Source organism: Arvicanthis niloticus, chromosome 25 (genome assembly GCF_011762505.2).
Source record: "Arvicanthis niloticus isolate mArvNil1 chromosome 25, mArvNil1.pat.X, whole genome shotgun sequence".
Classification (NCBI taxonomy): domain Eukaryota; kingdom Metazoa; phylum Chordata; class Mammalia; order Rodentia; family Muridae; genus Arvicanthis; species Arvicanthis niloticus.
The window spans coordinates 17,929,260-17,935,670 of NC_133433.1; the positions used below are offsets into that span (position 1 = coordinate 17,929,260).

The window sequence follows — 6,411 nt, forward strand, 5'->3', positions numbered from 1 at the left end:
CTTATTTACAGTTCAGATCCTCTTTCCCCATCCTCCCACCCACATTCCCTATCCCATCTTTTCTCCTGTTGCTTTTATGAAGATATTCCCCCATCCACTCACCCACTTCCCCCTCCCCACCCTCGAATTCACCCACACTGGAACATCCACCTTCACAGGACCAAGGACCTCCACTCCCACCAATGCCTGACAAGGCCATGCTCCACTGCATATACAGCTGGAGCCATGGGTCCCTCCATGTGTGTTCCCAGGCTGGCGGTTTTGACCCTGGGAGCTCTACTTGGTTGGTATTGTTGCTCTTCCCATGGGGCTGCAAGCCCCTTCAGTTCCTTCAGTCTTCTCTTTACCTCTCTTCATAAAATAAGCCCACCAACAGTTCCATAAGCACTCCAGTCTGTCTTAATCTCAAAGACTTGTTGCTTGCTTCCTCTATGTGGCATGCAAATTGTAGAGAAATTTTAATCCAGCAACATGGCTGCTCTGGCAAGGGATCACATACAAAGACCTAGGTCCTTGTGTTCTGGCTGGAATGCAGACATGCTACACACTTAATCCCTATGATTGGAATACAGACACATTCTTAGTACATACCTGTGGGGAAGAAATCTCGCAGGTGGGGGGAAGAGGGAGTCCGTTGGCCGGGTCCCATGGCAGTCTGGCATCAGGGTCCCGGGCAGGCTTCCCACGCCACCAGCGGAGGGTCCCACATTGGTACAGCCACCGCTGGCTGGCGGTGGGCAGCTCAAGTTTCCAAAGGCTGGGAACCTGGCGGTGGCAGATCAGAGGACACGTGGAGTTCAGTTTTCCAAAGCTTTTATTGTTCATGGCATGGTAAATGGATATAGGTGGTATGTGCTTCCCCGCCAAAGGCCAGGGGAGCCTAATTTTATACGGAGGGGAAAAAGGGGAGGGAATAATTAGCTACACCCTTGGCCTTTAGATAACTCATTGATATTTAAATCTCTGGAGGTTGAAGGTTGCAGGTTAAATGGAGTTACCTCGTCCAAGGCCCAACACATACCTTTAAAGTAAAATTAGTTTGTAGAACGAAGCACCCATGTTTGAAAGTGACATTAGATTGAGGGGCAGACAAAGTGATAATTCAGAGATTTGACACAATGAGTCAGAAATAGGATACACCCAACTCTCATGAGAACAGCACAGGGAGGAGAAGCTATTTAAGAGCAGGGCAGAGAGAGAGAGAGAGAGAGAGAGAGAGAGAGAGAGAGAGAGAGAGTCAATCAGTTGAGAGTCAGTGCAATAAGTGCAGTGCAGTGGAGTTGAGTTGGTTCCTGAGTTCATGCATTTCAGTGCAGGTCAGCAGAGGCAGTTGAGGCCAATGAATAAGTAGAAACAAGATTGGAACAAATTGTCAGAGTTAGTTTGAGGACAAGCAGAGCAATTCAATGAGAAGCTGAGAGAAGACAGATTGAAGCAGTCAGCTTGGAAAGAAACTCTTTGAGCCAAAACAGTTGAGACGAACCAACTAGCCAGAGTTCAGAAAGAACTAGAAAGGCTGATCTCCTTCAGCAGTAAGTCTTATTCAGCTGAAGCCTTTATGATCCAGGCTTACAGATTACATTATATGGAGGCTACAAACTTCTAGGCCTAGACTTAGGGATGGTTAGATAGAAAATGCTCTGGGCTCAGTCTAAACATGTATACATAAAGCTTGGGTACAGCTCCCATCTCAACATTTCCTCTGAAGGAATAAATTTTTACAGCAAATTCCTAACCTCAGAGATCCACATATTTGGCTCTTTGTTTCCCAGGCTTCTTCTCAAATGTCATTTCCTTGGAATGGTCTGGTGTGGGCTACTCAAGTTAAATTAATGCCACTCTCAAGCCTATGGTCACTTATTCAATTATCATGGTCTATTTCCTTTTGGTATTTCTCAAGAGCTACTGAACTGTCAAATTATTGTTGCTAGAGAGATACACTGAATATCTTTTCATCCCAGATAAGGATCCAACAAGGGACTAAATGATACTACCAAGATTTTAAGTTAGTGAACCAGTAAGTTTATATTGTTGAGGCATTAGTTACAGGAGCAGACATGACTCAGATGAATCACCAAAGCCGACCCCAGCATGGATGACAGTTAGAAGCCTGGAATATACCACACAGCCAACAAGTTAGAGAGTCCTGGTAGTCTACTTGGTTTCCATTGAATAGTTTCTGAGTCTTCTAGGAAGCTTGGCTTGTCACTTTATAGAAAGTCCATCTTGTCACTGCTTCTCTTCTTCCATGAAGCTGAATCAGTCTGATTGTCTTCCAGGAAACAGAGTTTGTCATAGCTCCTAGGCAGCTCAGTTTTCTGAGTGTCTCCATGCAATCCGTACTGCTTATAAGCCCTGGGGAAGAAGAGAGGGTTCTAAAGAATCTGATAAGTTACAAGAACTTCATGAAGTCTTTGAGTTGTTTACTTCCCCAATTTAAGGATAGTTTTAAACCTTCCTAATACTGTGGCCTTGTAATACAGTTCGTCATATTGTGGTGAACCCCAACCATAAAATTATTTTGTTGCTATTTCATAACTATAATTTTGTAACTGTTATAAATTATAATGTAAATATCTCATATGAAGGATATCTGATATGTGATTCCTTATGGGGTCAACACCCACAGTTATAACCACTACTTAAGAACATTCTGTTTTGCCTTCTTTTTAAAAAAATTCTTCTCTCATATGTTAGTTTCCAACTGGAGTTTCCCCTCCTTCCTCTTCTCCCAGTTGCTCCCCCAACTTCCCCTCTTCCCTGCCCCACCCATTTCTCCTGTTTCTCTTTAGAAAAATGCAGGCCTCCCATGAATAGCAAGGAGAAATGGCATACCAAGTTGCAGTAAGACTAGGTACCTTCCCTCTTATTAAGGATAGACAGGGCAATTCAGTTTAAAGAAAAGGGTTCCCAAACCAGGTAAAAAAGACAGGGACAGACTCTGTTCCCACTTTTGGGAGTCCAAAATGAAGAACCAGTTACACATCTATAACTGAGTATAATTGCCTATGCAAAGCGCCTAGAACAGAATTATGTAGCTCCCTGGTTGTCAGTTCAGTCTCTGTGAGCTCCTATGAGCCCATGTTTGTGGATTTGATGGGGTTTCTTATGGTTCCCTTGACCCCTCTGACCCCTACAATCCTTCCTCCCCATTTCTGCAGGATTCCCTGAGCTGTGCCTAGAGTTTGACTGTGGGTCTCTGCATCTCTTTCCATCAGTTGCTGAATTTAGCCTCTCTGTTGACAATTGGGCTAGGTTCCTGTCTATGAACATAGCAGAAAATCTTTAGGAATCATTTCATTCTGGTTTTTTTTCCAGCATGTTTGGTTCTATTTTAGGTCTTCTGGGTCTTGGCAGTGTCAGATATGGGAAGTGAGACTTCTACTTATCAAATGAAAATCCACCAAGTTGAGGTCTCAATTCTAAACATCTATGCCCCCAATACAAGGGCACCCCAATTTGTAAAAGAAACAATAGTAAAGATTTAATCACACCTTAGACCCAACATATTAATAGTGGGAGACTTCAACACCCCACTCTCACCAATAGACAGGACATCCAGACAAAAACTAAACAGAGTTTAATGAACCTAACAGAGGCTGTGACTCAAATGTGACTAACAGATATCCTCAGGACATTTCATCCCAACACAAAAGAATATCTCTTCTCAGCACCTCATGGAACCTTGCATAATTTTCATACCAAGTTAAGCATGTCTATACTAAACACTTCTTATTTATGAAGAAAACTGAAAATATTTCTATCTTAGTTAGGGTTATGTTGCTGTGAAGAGACACCAAGACCATAGCAACTCTCATAAAGGACAACGTTTAATTGGGGCTGTCCTACAGTTTCAGAGGTTTAGTCCATTATCATCATGACAGGAAGCATGGCAGCATCCAGGCAGGCATGCGGAGGGAGGTGGGACCTACACATCTACATCTTGATCTGTAGGCAACAAGGAGAGACTGTGTGCTACACTGAGCATAGCTTGAGCCTAGACCTCAAAGCCTGCTCCTACAGTGACACACTTCCTCCAACAAGGGCACACCTCCTAATAGTGCCAGTCTTGATGGATCAAGCATTCAAACACATGAGTCTATGTGGTCTATGGGGACCAAACCTATTCAAACCACAAATTTCTTGTAGTTTAAAAAATATATACATTTAAAAATATACACACATAACCTTTAGGGACATACTATATAGTGTCACTATTTAGTCAGGTTTTATTTGCTGTTTGGATTTTCCATCGTGCTGGGGATGAAATCCAGGGCTCTCTCTGTGCTAGAAAATCTCCGAACTAAACTCACAGTCCTTTTGTTGTTAGCTTTCAAAGAAAGAAGGTCTTTTTTTGTTGTTGTTTCTTCCCAGATCAGAGCATCAAAAGGAAGAAAATAGTGCTTGTCTCTCAGGAATCATCTGAACCACAGGAAAACTCCACAGTATGTTAGAAAGCCAGAAGTCCGTGGGGAAAGTATCTCCACGAAACTGAAAAAACTATACATTTAAGAACGTATAAGCTCCAGTGTTTCAGGAACACATTATATAAAACGATGTCACAGTAGTAACATGTTTACATACATGTTTCCACCTCAGCCCTCAACACATAATATCTGTCTGCAGAGGTACTCCTTTCTCGGTCTTTCAAGATGGTTCCTATAGGAACCTTCAAGGGCAAGCATGAGGTCTGACAGAGGAAATACTAAGGTAAAGAAAAATATTAAAAATTTTGGTTTTTTTGTAGAATGGATATGGGAGAGAAGATGGGACACTTCAAGAGAGTTCAAGGATTCAGAGTGAATATGGCAGGGCAAAGATGGAACCTAATGTAAGAACTTAAAAAGCTAAAAAGCCCTTTGTGGCAGATAGAGGCCATGAGATCTCTACTAGGCCACTGTTCTTACCCTGGAGTGCTAAGTACATGAATCTTAAAGTATTTGTAATGTCTTACTAACTAAGTCTTATATAAATAAATTAACAACCAAATTATAATAAATTAGCAGAGAACCATGACAATTAATTAAATATGTGTTTGTTACCAATAACCAGGTACTGTTTACATGGGAAAGACTTCCCTGTTTTGGTGTTTATAAACTCTAGAATTTGTAAACAATGGCCATGCCTCTGCTTTGTCAAGGTCAGAGCTGCACACCGCTCACTCTTCTTGTGGTCTCCTTCTCAGGTGATTAAATCATGACCCTCATGTTTCCTGTTACTATAACCAACTGACTTATTTCTGAGAAGCTAGCCCCATGTTTTGCCAGCTGCAGACTCAGTTTTATTTACAATTCATATTTATTGAGTGTTAATTGGGAGCCTGACCTTGTGTTGTGGACTGAAAGGGGCTCTAGTTGCTGTTGATTTATGCAGGTACACTGGGCTTTGGGCAGCTTCATGTACTCCTACTGACTCACATTCCTATGGGATAACTTGTCTTTCATCTTTCTAGCTTTCGGTGACAGAAAAATTGAACTTGTTTGTGGCATACAATGAGAAGGTTCACTCCTTGACAGTGGTGTGGAGAACTCCAACCCTATGCTGTTAGCATTGGGAGCTAAAAGTCAGTACTTGTTTTCATTCCAACTTCCCATTCAACTCTTAGGTTTATTACAGTAAGTCAAGCATAGTGGTCTTAATAAATCCCCCATAGATTTCCTATATATAGATTTGAAAGTGTTTTGGGCAAATGTTTATTTAAATCAGAAAGCCCCAGAAGCAAAGGAGAAACAACTTCGGCCCTATCTCCTTTCCCGTATTTGTGAAAAACCTATTTCCTGCTTTTGTCTGACTCAGTTTCTCTAGTATGGCTGAGAAGAGATTGACCAGGGACCAGTTTAGGCAAGTACAACTTTATTCATTCTCCTTGGAAGAAAGATATAAACACCCATACAGAAAAGCACCTCTTGGATCATTTCTTCCTCTTCCATTCTGAGGAAATAACTTAGTGTTCTTTCATGGCAAACATCATTTTTATATTATCAAATACATCAATAACATTCGTTTAAAAACAAAAAAAAAAAAAGTGGTCCTCACCACCCAGAAGCTGCTGATTTTGTTCACACTCTTCATCTAAACTAAACTCATTACCCATTTGTCCAGCCTATCCAATCATACAAATGTCACAGAGATGTTTTTCAAGGACAGCTTGTAAAGGTGCTACTTCATGGGGTCTCAGTTCTATCCTCCATGTCTTCTGGTTTCTGGTCTGTTCCACTTTGAAAAGAAAAAAAAAAAATGTATCTGTACAAATAAGGAAAGTTGAGCCAGGCAGGTCAAGTTTTTGAGGGGAGGGGGGATGGGATGGGTGGGTGGGATGGAAATTAACTACCGAATTAAATATTCAGCTTGTTTATTTTGTAGGGATAAGAAATACACTATCCATGTTTTTAAAATCTCTCTCTCTCTCTC

At 41.5% G+C, this 6,411-nt stretch overlaps 1 protein-coding gene across 5 annotated transcripts in view; it reads right to left on the bottom strand.

Moving 5' to 3' along the window:
* Positions 1-5,875: 5,875 nt before the first annotated feature.
* Positions 5,876-6,411, bottom strand: part of Runx1t1 (RUNX1 partner transcriptional co-repressor 1) — a 151,669-nt gene continuing 151,133 nt past the window's right edge. For all 5 annotated transcript variants that reach the window (XM_076924142.1, XM_076924144.1, XM_076924143.1 and 2 more), the window contains one exon: positions 5,876-6,411. This exon is cut by the window's right edge and continues 5,019 nt beyond it. The gene's annotated coding sequence lies outside the window, so the exon portion shown is untranslated.